Genomic DNA, 20,000 nt, shown 5'->3' with positions numbered 1-20,000 from the left:
TGATTGGTTGGGAAAAGATATTCTTTGATTTATACACGTCAAGTAGAGAAAACAGACTATGGATTGGATAAATTTTGGGGACGCTATATCGAGTTATTACAAAGATATGCACGGTGTTGGGGTGGGCTTCTGTCAGAAGCCCTCGATACCTAGTATGAGAGAGATGGTGGGCTTCTCTCAGAAGCCCCAAGACCGGAAAGGGTTAAAGGAGGGAACTGATTTCTTCTTTTATCTGGAAGGTTATAATTATCAAGTGATATCTGGTTGAGGGATGAGGGGTAGGGGTGCAGAGAGGAGAGGCAAAGGGGAAAGAGAGGGGAAGAGGCAGTGGGAGGGGCCGGGGGGAGGAGGGCGAGAAGGACTCAAATTACAGTCACCTGAAAAAGAGGCATTATTCTTTCGAGTTCAATTCTTACTTGAGACGAATCTTCATGCATTTCTTTCAGGAGCTTTCCGAGAGAGAGAGAGAGAGAGAGAGAGAGAGAGAGAAAGAGAGAGAGAGATTTAATGTCTTGTCTTCGGTAGCTGGTGTAGAAGTTTAAGCAGTGCATCCATTCTTTATACTTATTTACTTAAACATGCAACATGAAGCCTGTAGAGTCTGTATGTATGTATGTCAGAAGCGGAGAAGCGAAGGTGTCTGGTAGGTACCAGTAACAGTGGCTCCACTGAATGAGCAACTGGACTATAACACACGTGCTTTGAGAAGAAACGTGCAATATAATCTTCATGAAAATTAATTTTTCATTTATATTTTCATTTATTATTTTTCATTTATATAAATTCTCTCCATATTTGTAACATCTATTGAGTTTGGAAGAAAAAAAAAAACACTCTCTCTCTCTCTCTCTCTCTCTCTCTCTCTCCCTCTCTCTCTCTCTCCCTCTCTCTCTCTTAGATGGCTATGGGGATGATTGCAGAGATCTGCATCCAAAAATATGTAAAAACCTAAAAGAAGGAAAAGGATGTAAGTTCGACAAAAAATGCAAATATATGCACCCTGTAGCCATGAATCATAATCAAATAAATAACCAACCAAGTAATAAAATCCAAAATAAGAAAGAAACAAATAAAGAGAGAAATCAAGAATATCAGGTAAAAGAGAAAAGCAAACCACCAATGAGATATGCAGAGGTGTCAGCAAAAAATTTCAAAGCATCAGCTCCGAAATTCTACTCAAGAGATAATAACTGTATTTATTATGCAAGAGGATATTGCAGAAACGGAGAAAATTGCAGATTCAGAACACAAAAATGAATAATTATGATGAAGGAAGATCAAATATTATGGAAAAGTTGGATTTTTTAATGTCAGAATTTCTGGAAATGAAAAAAAGAACAACATACCAGAACGGAAAGGAGACATGGGAAAATCCTTATTACTACCAATATTAAATGAAGGAGAAAACATGCAAACCATCATAGTGATGAATGCGCAGGGTTTAGTTACGAGTAACTCAAAAGAAAATAGAGTACTTAGAAGAACTAACCCAAAAATAAAGAAAAGAAAATAGATATAAGAAATAAGTGAAACCTGGTATTCCAAGAGATGGAATGAGATCAATAAAGGGTTCCAAACTTATAGATCAGATAGAAAAAATAGGAATCAAGGGGGAACCGCAATATATGGGAAGACAAAAAACAAGGAAAAATATATGAGAAATATAGTAACTCAGAATGTGAACTAATAGCGGTAGAATTTGAATCTGAAAAATTGATGAACATAGTAATATATAGACCTCCTAATACTAAAGAATTTGACTTAATAATTGAAAAATTGGATGATATATGTAGAAATCACAAGGACTGGACTATTCTCCCATCTGGTGACTTCAACTTTCCTTTCGTAGAATGGAAAGAACGAATAGGAGACTGTGGTTGTACTTATACATATAAAAAAGAGAGTAATAGTAGTGCAGAAGATAAGAGGCAATTTGAAAAGCTATTAGATATGCTACTAGAATACAACATTCAACAAATAAATCACCTGCCAACAAGAAATAATAGTTTATAATGCGAGTATTTCAGATCATAATGTCATAGAATTAACAGTTCATTCCAAAGCAAGTGAAAATAGAGATAAGCAAGAAATGAAAAGTGGGAAGGATATGGAAAATACAACTTCTACAGTAAAAATATAAAATGGTCAGAAATTAATGAAGAATTAAACAAAGATTGGGATAACATTTTCGTAAGTGATGACATAAGGGTAAATACGGAGATATTATATAAAATATTGGAGAAAATAGTGGATAAATATATACCGAAGAAGAAAAGTAAACATCATTCATGCATACCAAGAGACAGAAGGATCTTGTTCCAGAAAATCAGAAAGTGGAAAAAAGGTCTTGCAAAAGAAAAAAATGCATGGAAAGTTATAGAACTAAAAAGTAAGATAGAAAAATGCAGAACAAAAGATTATACAATCAAAAGAAAATGAAAAAACGGACTTGGAAGAAAAAACCCTATTAAATATCAAGCAAAAACCCCAAACTATTATACTCATATGCGAAGAAGATGAATAAAAGAAGAATAGAAATAGGCCCTCTGAGAATTGAAGGGAGATTAACGAATGAAAAAAAGGAAATTTGCACACTATGGCAGAACGATATGAAGAGAGAATTCACCCCTAGAATAGATAATGAAGATAATGATATAGAAGTAAGGGACGAAAATAGTGAATATTTAGCTGACATAGAAATTAATGAAGCTGATATTGTGCAGGCAATTAATGAAATTAAAAATGGAGCTGCTGCAGGGCCGGATGGAGTCCCTGCTATTTTGTTAAAGAAAGTAGTTCATTCTATCGACAAAGCCACTTGCAATATTATTAAGACAAAGTGTAGATACAAGCAAGATTTATGATGAGCACAAATTAGCATATATCACCCCTACTTTCAAAAGTGGATCAAGACTAGAGGCAAGTAATTATAGGCCTGTGAGTCTAACATCACATATTATGAAAGTGTATGAAAGGGTAATGAAGAAAAATATTATGAAACATTTAATAAAAAATAATTTGTTTAATATAGGACAAAACACGGTTTTCGTACCCGGAAAAGTACACAAACCCAACTGTTAGTCCACCGTGAGAACATATTCAAAAATATGAAAAGCGGAAATGAAACAGATGTGGTTTATCTAGACTTTGCAAAAGCTTTTGACAAAGTAGACCATAATATATTAGCAAAGAAAATTAGCAAACACAATATCGTAGATAAAGTAGAAGAGTGGTTAAAAGAATTTTTACACAACAGAAAACAGATAGTTATTGCAAACGATGAGAAATCGGATGAAACCAAGGTAATATCCGGTGTGCCACAAGGTACGGTGCTAGCTGCAATATTGTTTGTTATTATGATTGAAGACATAGACAGTAATGTTAAGGATTCGGTAGTGAGTAGTTTCGCTGATGACACAAGAATAAGTAGAGAAATTACTTGTGATGAAGATAGGAACGCTCTACAAAGAGACCTTAACAAAGTATATGATTGGGCAGAGGTAAATAGGATGGTATTAACTCTGATAAATTTGAATCAATATTATGGAGACAGAGAAGGAAAGCTATATGCATATAGGGGACCTAATAATGAGACAATCACAAATAAGGAAGCAGTTAAAGACCTTGGTGTGATGATGAATAAGAACATGTTATGCAATGATCAAATAGCCATTCTGTTGGCAAAATGTAAAGCAAAAATGGGAATGTTGTTACGGCACTTCAAAACAAGAAAAGCTGAACACATGATTATGCTTTATAAAACATATGTTCGTAGTCCACTTGAATATTGCAATATGATATGGTACCCACACTATCAAAAGGATATTGCACAAATAGAGAGTGTACAAAGGTCCTTTACAGCTAGAATAGAAGAAGTTAAGGACCTAGACTACTGGGAAAGACTACAATCCTTAAAATTATATAGTCTAGAAAGAGAAAGAACGCTACATGATAATTCAGGCATGGAAACAGATAGAAGGAATAACAGAAAATATCATGGAACTAAAAATATCAGAAAGAGCAAGCAGAGGTAGATTAATAGTGCCCAAAACTATACCAGGAAAAATAAGGAAAACACACAGAACATTAATCCACTACGCACCAGCATCGATAATGCAGCGTCTATTCAATGCGTTGCCAGCTCATCTGAGGAATATATCAGGAGTGAGCGTAGATGTGTTTAAGAATAAGCTCGACAAATATCTAAACTGCATACCAGACCATCCAAGATTGGAAGATGCAAAATATACCGGAAGATGTACTAGCAACTCTCTGGTAGACATTAGAGGCGCCTCACACTGAGGGACCTGGGGCAACCCGAACGAACTGTAAGGTGTAAGGTGTAAGGCTCTCTCTTAAAAGCAACTCTAGAAAGTCGAAAGATTGGGATTGCCCGGGCCCCCCATCTCTCTCTCTCTCTCTCTCTCTCTCTCTCTCTCTCTCTCTCTCTCTACACACGATAAGCGTCCTTGAAAACCGTCATGAACATGAACTCTAATAATATTGAGGAATTCCCCATAACGAAAATGAACCTTCATTATCAAGAATTCATGTCAATGTCCCCTTGGGTTCTCCTCATTATTGCATATTCCCAAGTTCCTCTTGTCAAATTGTCAGTTTCAAATGAGACTTTATATCACAAAATTATAGAGACAAATGGCTGCTATTTTATGTTTATGGAAGTTTGGGTATAAAATTGTGCTGTTTTGATTAATTCTATAATAGTTGATTTAGAATAGGTTTGGGCAGCTTTCTAGGAATAAGGGTTATAATGTTACGTCAAGTTTAAGAAGGCTCTTTTCCCCGTAGGGTGGTTGTGCTGTCAGTACACCTCACGTGGTGCACTGTAGGTGTGACTAAAGATTCTCTGCAGTGACCCTTAGGCACCTAACTGCAGCCTCTTCAATTCCTTTTACTTTCCCCCCGTTAATTTTCTCTTTCTTACATCTATTCCTCAACACTCTCCTAACAATGATTCCGTAGTGTAACTGCAAAAGGTTTTCCTCCTGTGACACCTTCAAAGCCTTCCTCTTCCTGTCAGTTTCCCTTTCAGTGCTGAATGAGGTCCCGGCGCTTTTGGCTTTGGCCTCGGTTCCATATTCCAGGTCCGACCGACTTCGGTTCTCTCGTCAGAATATGATAGTTCCTCGTTTGTCTGTATGGCGTTTGAACCGTCTGGTCTTGAGTGCTGAGGCTCAAATTCCTCCTCCTTTCTTACGTTGGGGCATTGGGACATTTCCGTTCATCTTGGCTGTCTTCCTGAATGTGGAACCCTCCTTCGCAAATCTGCGGCAGATTTGTGTTTTCTTCTTTCCAGTCGCTTTTCAAAATCCTTGTTTCGTCAGATTAGTGCAAGTGGGCGTAATTATTTCAGGCTTTCTTAGTCATACGTGAAATTATTTATTTATTTATTTTATTTTTTGTCCATTTTTATTTATATATTTTTTGTAGCAATTCTGATTTGCTTTGCGTTACCTCCACCAGCAACAAGGAAAAGCGATAATGGGTGCTAATAGTGGTGGTAGTGTCATCCAGTTGGAGTAAACATGTTTTCTAGTGAGCGGATGCCTCTCTCATATTCTTACAAAAGAGTTCATGGATACTGGAGGGTTTTTTCTAAAGAGTCTCTTGTGAGTGTTTGGGAAAGCGGAAGAAGCCTTCCTCATATTCGTATATAAAAGCCTCCGGATAAGTGAGGGATTCTGGAAGTAGTTTCTGTAGTGTGATTCTACGTGTAAGTTTGGATGCCTTCCTTTTATCGTAAGAAAACTCCTCCCAATTGTAATTGTTGTGATATTATTTATCGGTAATGGCAGGAGATACTCTCAAATGTAATTGTTGCGATATTTTTTTTTTTTACATCAAATGCTCGTAATATTTATATACCAATTGTGAGTCTATTTGCTTTCATGAATACTGTTATCATTGACATAACGGAGTTATGAAAATGTGTTCATTGTATATCGGCCATGCAACTTTTTCAACTTGAAACGTGTCGTTGATAGATGGAAGTGGTTCTCTCTCTCTCTCTCTCTCTCCTCTCGCTCTCCTCTCTCTCTCTCTCTCTTTCTCTGTGTGTGTGTGTGTGTGTGTGTGGACTTTGAAGTATAAAGGTTTAATTAAAAATCTAATGTCATATTCTCCGATTTCAAATCGTAATCAAATATGCTAATGACCCAAGCTGTTAGCTGGCAAAATTGATTTGGTGGGCCATTACCTGTAGCGGAAGACAAGTCGCATACACACACACACAACATATATGTGTGTGTATATATATATATATATATATATATATATATCTATATATATATATAGATATATATATATATATATATATATATATATATATATATATATATATATATATATATGTATATATATATATATATATATATATATATATATATATATATATATATATATATATATATATATATATATATATATATATATATATATATATAGTATATATATATATTATATCATATATTATATATATATATATATATATATATAGATATAAATAATGTATATATATATATTATATATATATATATATATATATATATATATATTATTCGCACATACATGCCTACCTACTTATAACCAATGGTTTGGCCACTTCATGGATGCTTTACCACTAATAACTGGATGACCCCATTGACAAAACCATTCTACTGACCCAAATCTCCTGTATTTATTATGCAAGAGGATATTGCAGAAACGGAGAAAATTGCAGATTCAGACACAAAATGAATAATTATGATGAAGGAAGATCAAATATTATGGAAAAGTTGGATTTTTTAATGTCAGAATTTCTGGAAATGAAAAAAAGAACAACATACCGAAAAAAACAGGAAAAGAGCATGGGAAAATCCTTATTACTACCATTATTAAATGAAGGAGAAAACACAGCAAACCATCATAGTGAATGCGCAGGTTTAGTTACGAGTAACTCAAAAAGAAAAATAGAGTACTTAGAAGAACTAACCCAAAAATGAAAAGAAAATAGATATAATGAATAATAAGTGAAACCTGGTATTCCCAAGAGACTGGGAAATGATGATCAAATAAAAGGGTTCCAAACTTATAGATCAGATAGAAAAAAATAGGAATCAAGGGGGAACCGCAATATGGGAAAGACAAAAAACAAGGAAAAATATGAGAAAATATAGTAACTCAGAATGTGAACTAATAGCGGTAGAATTTGAATCTGAAAAATTGATGAACATAGTAATATATAGACCTCCTAATACTAAAGAGTTTGACTTAATAATTGAAAAATTGGATGATATATGTAGAATCACAAGGACTGGACTATTCTCCTATCATGGTGACTTCAACTTTCCTTTCGTAGAATGGAAAGAACGAATAGGAGATTGTGGTTGTACTTATACATATAAAAAAGAGAGTAATAGTAGTGCAGAAGATAAGAGGCAATTTGAAAAGCTATAGTATGCTACTAGAATAACATTCAACAAATAAATCACCTGCCAACAAGAAAGGAAAATACTTTAGACCTAGTATTTGTGAACGAGATGAATTATGTTAAAGAAATAATAGTTTATAATGCGAGTATTTCAGACCATAATGTCATAGAATTAACAGTTCATTCCAAAGCAAGTGAAAATAGAGATAAGCAAGAAATGAAAAAGTGGGAAGGATATGGAAAATACAACTTCTACAGTAAAATATAAAATGGTCCCAGGAAATTAATGAAGAATTAAACAAAGATTGGGATAACATCTTCGTAAGTGATGACATAAGGGTAAATACGGAGATATTATATAAAATATTGGAGAAAATAGTGGAAAAATATATACCGAAAAAGAAAAAGTAAACATCATTCATGCATACCAAGAGACAGAAGGATCTTGTTCCAGAAAATCAGAAAGTGGAAAAAAGGTCTTGCAAAAGAAAAAAATGCATGGAAAGTTATAGAACTAAAAAGTAAGATAGAAAATGCAGAACAAAAAGATTATACAATCAAAAGAAAATGGAAAACGGGACTTGGAAGAAAAAACCCTATTAAATATCAAGCAAAACCCCAAAACCCCAACTATTATACTCATATGCGAAGAAGATGAATAAAAGAAGAATAGAAAATAGGCCCTCCCCCCAGAATTGAAGGGAATTGAAGGGAGATTAACGAATGAAAAAAAAAGGAAATTTGCAACATTACTGGCAGAACGATATTATAAAGAGAGAATTCACCCCTAGAATATAAATGAAGATAATGATATAGAAGTAAGGGAAGAAAATAGTGAATATTTAGCTGACGTAGAATTAATTAAGCTGATATTGTGCAGGACAATTAATGAAATTAAAAAGTGGAGGGCTGCTGCAGGGCCGGATGGAGTCCCTGCTATTTTGTTAAAGAAAGTAGTTCATTCTATCGCAAAGCCACTTGCAATATTATTAAGACAAAGTGTAGATACAGGCAAGATTTATGATGAGCACAAATTAGCATATATCACCCCTACTTTCAAAAGTGGATCAAGACTAGAGGCAAGTAATTATAGGCCTGTGAATCTAACATCACATATTATGAAAGTGTATGAAAGGGTAATGAAGAAAAATATTATGAAACATTTAATAAAAAATAATTTGTTTAATATAGGACAACACGGTTTCGTACCCGGAAAAAGTACACAAACCCAACTGTTAGTCCACCGTGAGAACATATTCAAAAATATGAAAAGCGGAAATGAAACAGATGCGGTTTATCTAGACTTTGCAAAAGCTTTTGACAAAGTAGACCATAATATATTAGCAAAGAAAAATTAGAAAAACACAATATCGTAGATAAAGTAGGAGATGGTTAAAAGAATTTTTACACAACAGAAAACAGATAGTTATTGCAAACGATGAGAAATCGGATGAAACCAAGGTAATATCCGGTGTGCCACAAGGTACGGTGCTAGCTGCAATATTGTTTTGTATTATGATTGAAGACATAGACAGTAATGTTAAGGATTCGGTAGTGAGTAGTTTCGCTGATGACACAAGAATAAGAGAGAAATTACTTGTGATGAAGATAGGAACGCTCTACAAAGAGACCTTAACAAAGTATATGATTGGGCAGAGGTAAATAGGATGGTATTTAACTCTGATAAATTTGAATCAATAATTATGGAGACAGAGAAGGAAAGCTATATGCATATAGGGGACCTAATAATGAGACAATCACAAATAAGGAAGCAGTTAAAGACCTTGGTGTGATGATGAATAGGAACATGTTATGCAATGATCAAATAGCCATTCTGTTGGCAAAATGTAAAGCAAAAATGGGAATGTTGTTACGGCACTTTCTAAAACAAGAAAAGCTGAACACATGAAGTTATGCTTTATAAAACATATGTTCGTAGTCCACTTGAATATTGCAATATGATATGGTACCCACACTATCAAAAGGATATTGCACAAATAGAGAGTGTACAAAGGTCCTTTACAGCTAGAATAGAAGAAGTTAAGGACCTAGACTACTGGGAAAGACTACAATCCTTAAAATTATATAGTCTAGAAAGGAGAAGAGAACGCTACATGATAATTCAGGCATGGAAACAGATAGAAGGAATAACAGAAAATATCATGGAACTAAAAATATCAGAAAGAGCAAGCAGAGGTAGATTAATAGTGCCCAAAACTATACCAGGAAAAATAAGGAAAGCACACAGGACATTAATCCACTACGCACCAGCTTCGATAATGCAGCGTCTATTCAATGCGTTGCCAGCTCATCTGAGGAATATATCAGGAGTGAGCGTAGATGTGTTTAAGAAAGAATAAGCTCGACAAATATCTAAACTGCATCCCAGACCATCCAAGATTGGAAGATGCAAAATATACCGGAAGATGTACTAGCACTCTCTGGTAGACATTAGAGAGCCTCACACTGAGGGACACCTGGGGCAACCCGAACGAACTGTAAGGTCTGTAAGGTCTGTAAGGCCACTGAGGTCAACGGACTGCAGCCCTTTGGTGTGAGCAGCAAAGTTCACCACGGGCCTCAGAAACCCACTAGAGTGAAAGTACAAAGGTCACAGTGACTCGAAAACGAACGCGCTCTCTTTAAGAGGACCAACATTGGTATTGGTCCCATTTGGAAATATGGTATAAAATGTGGTATTTGCGGTCTCCATTTTAAAGCGCCAGTGGAACATTTTATAAGTCACGAAGTATATAGAAGTATATTGAATAAATGCTCTTGCGATGCATCAGTTTGCCATTTGTAAGTGAGAGTGATTTCGTGGTAATATTTTTTGGTTGATAGATTTGTGTAGGGACCTGTAACCTGTTACTTCATCTCTGCTGTTAGTTGCAAGTTAGGATTCGAACGAAATTTACATATAATAATATAATAATAACCTCTGTTTTTTATTATTATTATTATTATTATTATTATTATTATTATTATTATTATTATTATTATTATTATTATTATTATTATACAAGGATACCTATTCATATCACTATTGGTACCTCTCTTGCAACATTAATTTATTTTCCGAAATTCTATTTCGTAGTTGCTGTGCTTTTGTGGTGCATTTATTCTTTCTTCTGTTCATATTCTTCGTTCAATCCTAATTTATTTTTTTATTTGCACTTCCTTCTTCTCTCTCTCTCTCTCTCTCTCTCTCTCTCTCTCTCTCAAGAAAAATGTATGTTCACGGAGAAATCCAACCTCCCCAGGATGGAAGATGCAGAGAAAGAATTTCCTCCCAGATCCACTGAGACAGATTCCTGTATCACTTCATCTTCGTTTACCCGAAGCAGTGGAAGGACGCAAAGGGGAATTTCAAAATATTGAAAATAAAAAATAAAAAATGTGTAAATGAAAGAAAAGGAGAAAAGTAAGAGAGTGAAAAGAAAAATACAAAAGAGTAAAAGGGAATTGGTGATCGGAGTAGAATACGAAATTCCCTTCCAAGTCAGATTTAATTGAATTGGTTCTTTATTCTCGGCTCCGTTTTTTCATATTCATTTTTAAAAGTAGTTTATTGAACTTTAAAACCAGATCTGTTTTACAATGAGAGAGCCTCCCTTTCGCTATTTTTATATTCTAGAAGCTTTCCTATATTTTTTCTTTGTCGGTAAGAATGCCAAGGTTCCCCCCCCCCCCTCTCTCTTCTATCTCTCTCTCTCTCTCTCAACCCCTTAAAATTTGACACGTTTTTGTAATCTAACCAATATTCTCTTTTATTTCCAGGTACGTCGAGCTGTTGCTTATTATTCAGGCTGCGAGAAGAGGTAAGGTTGTAGGTTCAGAATTTCTTACAAACACACACACACGCACACACATATAATATATAGTTATAAGATAATATACACAAATGTGTGAATGCATATATACGTATGTATGTATATTATTGTTTTCTAGTTGTTTATTTGACGCTTATGTCGTGCAATTGCTCATCACAGAAATCTATATTTACCACAGCAGCTATGCACGCTGATAAAAACCACTGTACGAGGCTAATATCAATATTGTAATTCTTCTCTTTAAAAGTTGACCGTGACTGATTCCATCCCCAGCAGTCACTCTTCAGTTAAAACCACAAAAATTAAAGACTCTGTCATCCATTGCCATTTTACAGGACTTTAGTTTCTGGTCGCGTTTCAAACACAATTGATGACCAAGATTTGGTTTCCGTTTGGCTGATAATTATCTTGTGTTCAGTTCCGTTTCAAGGATGACGCTTTGGGTCCGGTCACTGGATTCCTGTTTATTGATAGTTTTTTTCTTTTCTTTCTAGATATCTATAGTTTTGGGTTTTGCTGGGAAGAGAAACTTTTTCAGAAGTTGGGTTATTCGAAATGATATGGTAGGAAGTAACTTTTTTTTTTTTTTTTTTTTTTGGCATCTTTTCTTGTAAGAAATATAGACGGAATCAACTGTTTATGTGTTATTGTTACTTGTCTATCCATATAACATTTCTATTTACCTTTATATATATATATATATATATATATATATATATATATATATATATATATATATATATATATATATATATGTATATATGTGTGTGTGTGTATATATATATATATATATATATATATATATATATATATATATATATATATATATATATATATAGATATGTGTGTGTGTGTGTATGTATACATATATATAAATAAATATATATATATATATATATATATATATATATATATAATACATATACATATATATATACATATATTTAAATATATTATATATATATATATATATATATATAGTATATATATATATATATATATAATATATATATATATATATATATAGGATATATATATATAGGGAGAGAGAGAGAGAGAGAGAGAGAGAGATATGTGTGTGTGTGAGTGTGCTATACCTCTTTACCAATGCAGATTTGAATTGATACCCATTAAACATGGAAGCAGACTATTCAGTTGGAGACTTATGATACCATTAAGTCTCTGACTCCTTACGGATAGCTCCAGCCCTTTTATTTATTTATTCATTTATTTTGTTTATTTATTTTGATTGCAAGACAAAATTCATCTCGCATTTCGCTCTCCTTCCATAGGAGAGCTGTCTACATCTCAATCCCCTCTCTTATACATACAGACTCGAGGTTTTAAGAAGAAAAAATAAAGGTGTTTTATGCACGGCGCTTTTGCGAATTCTTCTCTTCTTCTTTCGAAGTTGGAGCCTTAGTTTGTCTCTGACGCTGAGGAATTTCTTACGAAAAATAAAAGTGGGAGTTTTTCTTTCGAATTTCGATGGTGGGCGGGGGCGGGGGGCGGGATTGAGTGTGATTGGCAGATATGGGAATACTATATTGAAAGAGAGGCTTTTAGAAGCTAAAATAATTCAGGAGGTTTTTTCGGATGAGTGCTACGTATTTTTGTTTCTGTTATTATTATTATTATTATTATTATTATTATTATTAATTATTATTATTATTTCGGGCTGGTGTTATCAAAGGCGACGGGGTATCAGGGACAGGCTTGGGGTCGGCAACAGGTATTTAGGTGTCTCGTAGGTCGGGAACAGGCCGTAGTCGTCAGGGGTCGATCGGGTATTTCTTACGTTTTCCTGCTTTTTCTTAAACTTGAGGCAAACTCAACGAATGTACTGTTCTCTTTGTGGTCCTAAATTTGCATGTACCAGTTTTCAGAGAGATCAAGAACTTATAATTAGCAAAAAAAAAAAAAAAATTTTTTTCTTGGATAATTTGTCTATTTTACATTTAAATCCATTCCGTGTTTTCGTATATTATATTCTGGTCCTTGAGACTTTTCACTTCTTTTTCACAACGCCTCAGTAGCTAAGCAGAAGAAAGAAAGAACATCACCACAAATTAAATATCTATATGCTGTGATGACTCATGAATTGAATCATATTGGTGACCCATCAAGACGTTTACACTCCATTGATTTTGTAAATAAGGGTACATTTTCAGTCCAATATCTGGTTGGAAGCATCATGCCATTTCCCCGTGAGAGAGAGAGAGAGAGAGAGAGAGAGAGAGAGAGAGAGAGAGAGAGGAGCGGTTGGGTTGTCATGGGGTGTTCGTATTGTTAAGTGTCTCGCGTAAACAAACAAAACACGAGTGATGTGCGCCATGAAACGCAATCTTTGTTTGTTGATATTAAAAATATATATATATATATATATATATTTTAAAATCTTGAATGAAATGGGATCAGTAACAATAACCGGTCTGAAATAACATTTTGGGCACAATGTGTTGGCCCCCCCAAACACTCGTTGCAAAGCTGAAACTCTTTTCAGAATAAACGGAATTGGAAATAGAACGAACTCCGGAGAATCATTCTTGTCCGACATGAGAGGGTCAGGTGCCAGGTCAGGGGCAAATGACAACAGTGTTGCCAACACCCCTCCCACTAACCCCCTCCTCCCGGAATCATGATGACAAAGGGTTTTGACGTTCCAGGAACACACTTCCAGACACTCCAGTTTGCCAGTTATTGTCAGCTACTAGAAACTGGGTCAGGTCACATGATTTCCCAGTTGTCTTATTTCCCCAAAACTCTGAAACCAATGTTGCCTTTTTTTGTTCCTGGCTTCTATGGAACCTTCAAAGCAACAGCTGACTTCTGGGTCATGCTGCACAAGAATGCATGAGGATCGTCACCGAATTCCCCAGGTGGGAGAGAAAGTTCTCTAAGTGAGGAGGTAAATTCCCTCTATGGTAGGGGTAATTCTCTAGGTGGTGGGGCAGATTCCCTAGGGATTGATGAAAATTTCTCAGGTGATGGGGAGTAGGCCTTAGGTGGTGGGGAAAATTCTCATAGTGTTGGGGGAAATTCTGTAGGTTGGTAAAATTTCCAGCATGTGGTGGGGAAAATTCTCAAAGTTAGGAAAATTTGCTAGGTGATGGGGAAAATTCCCCTTCTGGTGTGGAACGCCCTCGAGTACTCGCACCTGCGGGGAAAAAATAACTAATGTTCGCGTCCAGAAATTGGCGGAAAATAGCAAAGTTATCCTGCTCTCTCTCTCTCTCTCTCTCTCTCTCTCTCTCTCTCTCTCTCTCTCTCTCGAAAATATTCTCGGATACACAATAAAATTCTGCGCGAACGTTCCAGGGAGAGACGTTGACTGACTTGTCCGATCGAGAAATGTTTCCAGATAAAGTCAGGTTTTAGTGAGCCTTCGAGACTTGCATTTTTTCTGTGAATTTTCCCGTGATTTCATTGTTGGGTTTGGTATTTCTTTCTTCTGTTCTCTCTATTCTCCGTTTTCTCGTTTTGGCATCTTTCCTTACAACAGTCTTGCATCGTCGCCGTTACACCATTGCTTAGGACGGCATTCTCTCAGTTATTTTCTTGAATTCTGCATAAAATGTATCAAAACTTCGATGGCATCGATTTCTAGAACCTTTGCAACCATCATTTGCCTTCTAGATTTTTCACTTTCTAACGGGACTCTGCGTAAATTATGCCTGCAGATAATATGGGACCACTGCGTACATTTTTGCCTGATGGTCACGGTCTTGTTCGCGTTCATTTGTGTACATTTTTGTGTTTATATATGACATGAAGCTGTTTTAGTGGAAACAAAGCTTGCTTAGCAGTTTTATTCAATACGGGATAGTTGAGAGTAATTGGTGATCTACGTTGCTTCTGTCTTTGGAAATTCTTCGGATTTAGTCACGATTTGTCCAAAAGAGATTAGGTCAGGTACCACTAGGCTCGGGCAAGAAATAGCCCTCTCTCTCTCTCTCTCTCTCTCTCTCTCTCTCTCCGTATATATGTCCACAGGCCCTAGTCACCTTTCTCGAAAAACTTTCGGAAAACGATAAACTTTGAAGTGGTCTCCATTGTGTGAGTCCCCTGAATGACAGCAACTGAGGGATGGTGGCAGGTCCAACCTCTGATACCTGCCACCTTGCAACCGCATCACTCTCCATTGGCAGGGCTTCGTCGCTCTTGCTTTTGTTGTTGCTGTTGTCGTCATGAAAGAGGAGAAGGAGGAGGAGGAGAGGAGGAAAGGGCCTGAAGCTGATCTTTGATATCATCCATCATCAAGTTCTAAAGCATCTGCCTTCTCTTAAATTGTAATTACTGCTGTTGTGGTTCCCTTTTGTATTCTTCGTCTTCGTCTTCTTCTTCTTCTTCTTCTTCTTCTTCTCCTTCATGATTTCACACGTGAGAGTCCTCTTTTCTTATCATTATTATTATTTTAGCAAAATTTGTTGCCTAAACGCTTCATTTTTAGTTTTCTGTAAAAGAAAAGTTTTGTCTGTCCGTCCGATAGACAAAACTTTTCTTTTACAGAAAACTGAAAATGAAGCGTTAAGGCAACAAATTTGGCTGAAAAAAATAAAGTATTCCGAGAGTATTTCTATCGTAATGCTGCCTAGCTTAAGAAGAAATTCCCTGCAAGAAATCTTGAAGAAGTGATAAATACACCGAAGAAAAGTTCGGTGCAATCGAGTTTTCTGTACAGCTTGTCATTAAGGGCACCGAAAGCAGATCCATCTTTCGGTGGTCTCGGTATAATGCTGCATGAGCCGCGGCCAATGAAACTCTCTGCCGGTCTTGGTGGCCTGTGTTGTTGCGTTGCCAGTCGTACGATTATGGCTAACTTTAACTTGAGATAAAAAGAAAAAAAGCTACTGAGGCTAAAGGGCTGCAATTTGGGATGTGTGATGACTGGACGGCACTTTTTCTGTCCGCTCTCAGGTCTTCAAAATTACAGAGGCTAGAGGGCTGCAAATTAAACGCTGATCATCAACCCTCCAATCATCAAACATCCCAAATTGCAGCCCTTTAGCCTCAGCAGCTTTGTTTCTTTTTATCTCAAGTTCAAATTAGCCATAATCGTGCGACTGGCAACGTAACAACACAGGCCACCAAGACCGGCAGAGAGTTTCATTGGCCCGCGGCTCATGCAGCATTTATACCGAGACCATCAAAAGATGGATCTGCTTTCGGTGCCCTTAATGACAAGCTGTACAGAAAACTCGATTGTGCCGAAGGTTTCTTCGGCGCATGTATCACTTGTTTTCTGTGTCAACAGTTGATTGAAGGTGAGAGAGGGTTGTGTCAGCGTCTAGTATTGAGATGAATCTTTATATCTATCAATTTTCAGTTCAGATTAGTTGGGAGGAATATTTGAACACAGTTTTATTGAACTTATTTGTTTTTATATCAATCGAATATTCCAGGCAACAGATTGAAATGAAATTGAAAAAAATCAGGAAAACGAAGATGATGTAGACATTCCATCAGTCACACGAATATAGAGACACATTCAATTCACATCTTTCATTTTTCCATTTACTTCCTTCAGCCTCGACCCTTCCTCTTCAGTAGGTCTCGGTCTCTGTTCTCGAAGTCCTTTAAAAAAACAAAAACAAAAACCTTTTTATCCCTCCACAGGCAAAGCTTTTTTTTTTTTTCTCTCCTGAGAACAGGAGGTTGGACAGGTTTTTTCTATCTACCTGAACTCTCTCAGAAGCTCCTTAGTTATTCATGACGCTTTTTTTTTTTTTTTTTCATCTTGAAGCGACGATGGAGGCCTTCTCATCCCTTATGGATGGGTTTTTTCTTTCCTCCTCCTCCTCCTCCTCCTTCTCCTCCTCCTCCTTTCCATACCATTTTATTCCATTTTCCACGGCTATTAAGTAATCTCTTTTCATTCACTGTGAAACCTTGGCTGTCTCCCAAGCAGCGTTGTTGAATGTTGACGCTCGCTTATAAGCTTATAACAGAGAGAGAGAGAGAGAGAGAGAGAGAGAGAGAGAGAGAGAGAGAGAGAGAGAGAGAGGTTTCAATGAACCTTTTGATAATACGGTTTCAAAAAATCCTTGCTCATTTGTTTATAAGTAGTTTGTTCCTGGCAATTATTATGTGACAGCTTTTTTTTATTCTTTTGTCTGTCTGCCTAACCTACTGTCTTCTTCTTCTTCTTCTTCTTCTTCTTCTTCTTCTTCTTCTTCTTCTTCTTCTTCTTCTTCAGGGTTAGAGAATATAAGATTGGTCCCCCGTATAGACTTTATGGTGTATAGTTACGTAAGAGAATTCCAAAAGATGTACCTAATGGTGCAAGAGAGACTCATTGAAAGCCTGGAACTTCAATAAGAGGTACGATGCTCTGAGAGAAAGAGCCAAGTCTGTCATGGATTTTGTCCAAAATAATAAATCAGAATTTTCAGCGTCATTACTTTTAAAATTCTTTGAGAAATGAATATTTGAGGAGCCCAGTAAAAAAAATATATATATATATATCTATATATATATATATATATATATATATATATATATATATATACATACACACACACACATATATATATATAATATATATATATAATATATATTATATATATATATATTATATTTAGTAAATTATGTGTATCCTCCTGTTACACTCTGTGCTCCGATTGGTCACGGTGACAGCAGCAATGAGCTGGAATTCTCCTTCCAGAGAATCGAGAACCGATGAAGAGTTTTCCTTTCGCCGATTGATTAATTAGGTGGTTGAAATTCTTCCCCGGCCACAGTTACCTCTCAGTTAAGAGTTTGGTCTTTGCTGATCAGCCGTGGTGAGATATCTCTCTCTCTCTCTCTCTCTCTCTCTCTCTCTCTCTCTCTCTCTCTCTACTTTGACTGTGGCTCTTCCCTTTTCGTGGAAGGACTTTGGCATCCTTCTAAGGCGTTTGGTAAGGATCTGTTTAATTGTTTGCAATGGAATGCGTTGCAATGAAATGAAATTGTTTTATTGAGGATACATCTTGTACTCGGGCATTTGCAGCCTTTGTTTTTAAAACGAGATGAGTATATATATATATATATATATATATATATATATATATATATATATATATATATATATATCAATTCAAGCTACAAATGTCCTTTAATATCTAAATTCAGTACCCCAACCCTCCCTACCGTGAACCCCCTAACTGATCGACCACCAGCGGTAAACTGGGATTTTAAAAACCAACAGAAAACCGGAGACTTTAGGGCGACCACGGAAACCAGGTTGCGGTCAATAGTTCAACCGGCAGACGCCTTACTTTGTACTAACACAAATTGTAGAAATGACCACCACAAGAGGATCTGAATGAATTCTATTCGAACATAATCTCCGCTTTGCTTGCTTTCGGGCAGAACTGCCTACCAGATTTCGTCAAGGTAATTCTCGTAATATACCTGGATGGAATGACTTGGTTAAAGATTCTGTATACATACTCACGAGAAATGTTTTTAACTGTGGAGGCAAAATGGTAGCCCCAGGGAAGGGCACACTGCATTGTTAATGAGACAGGCGAGAGCGCAGTTCTAAACTTGCTCTAAGCACTGCAGGTTTAAATGACCAAAACAACTAAAGAGCCGATGCAATGTCTAGAAACTTAGAATCTGGTGATTATCCTCGTCTTTGGAAAGATATCCAGTCTTTAAATCCCAAAACTAAAAGCTATCACAGAGAGTAGGGGATGCAGTCGGAGACGAAGCTATTGCAAGTATGTGGGGCGATCACTTCAACAATATCCTGAATTGCATAAATGATCAAGATTCCCGAAGGGATGTAGATAACCTCCTTACTGACAACATTCAATTTCATTTTGCAGACCGTATTACGCCAGGTAACATCAGCGATGCCATAAACAGCCTACCTAATAATAAATCGCCCGGCTGTGATGGTCCTCCTTCCGCAGAGGCCTTCCAAACTCTGCCATCCGATAATTTACATTTTGCTAGCTGCCCTATTCAATGCGTGCATAATTCACCGGTTTCTTCCAGACTCCCTACTCTAGTTCACTTGATACCATTAATCAAAACAAGCTAAAGGATGCAGCTGACCCTGGCAACTACCGGCCGATTGCAATCACAACGATCGCATCGAAGATACTTGATCTGTTCTTCTAGTTAGACTTCTCCCCTTTCTACACACCTTGACAACCAGTTCGGGTTAAAGCAAACCACTCAACCGACACCTGCATCTACATACTGAAAGAATTGCTTAATTACTACCTATCTCAGCCTCTCCTATTTTCCTTTGTTTTGTAGATGTGAGAAAAGCATTTGACAGAGTAAACTACCTGAAGCTCTTCCTGAAGCTGCATAAAAGGGCACACCCCTGTACCTAATTGGCATTTTACATTGCTGGTTCTCACACAGCAATTCTGTGTCAAATGGGGTAACGTGTTATCTTACACCTTCGGCTCCCTAAACGGGCTCCGGCAAGGGGGACATTCTCTCTCCTTACCTGTTTAATACGTACACAGATGACTTGAATGTCAAAGTGAACTCGGTCCCAATCGGATGCACCGTCAATGAAACAACTATAAACAACCTCTGTTACGCCGACGATATGGTTCTGATTTCCCCATCAGTGCAAGGTCTCCAACGACTCATCGACACCTGCCGCCAATATGCAGAGGAATTTGATATAATCTACAACGAAACCAAGACCCAGTGCATGTCGCTGCTCCTGAGATCGCTTAAGCATATTGCAGAACCTCAAATTTTCCTCGGAAACCATCGGCTGGAAA

This window comes from Macrobrachium nipponense, chromosome 25 (assembly GCF_015104395.2).
Source record: "Macrobrachium nipponense isolate FS-2020 chromosome 25, ASM1510439v2, whole genome shotgun sequence".
NCBI lineage: Eukaryota > Metazoa > Arthropoda > Malacostraca > Decapoda > Palaemonidae > Macrobrachium > Macrobrachium nipponense.
This window is presented reverse-complemented; position numbering follows the sequence as displayed.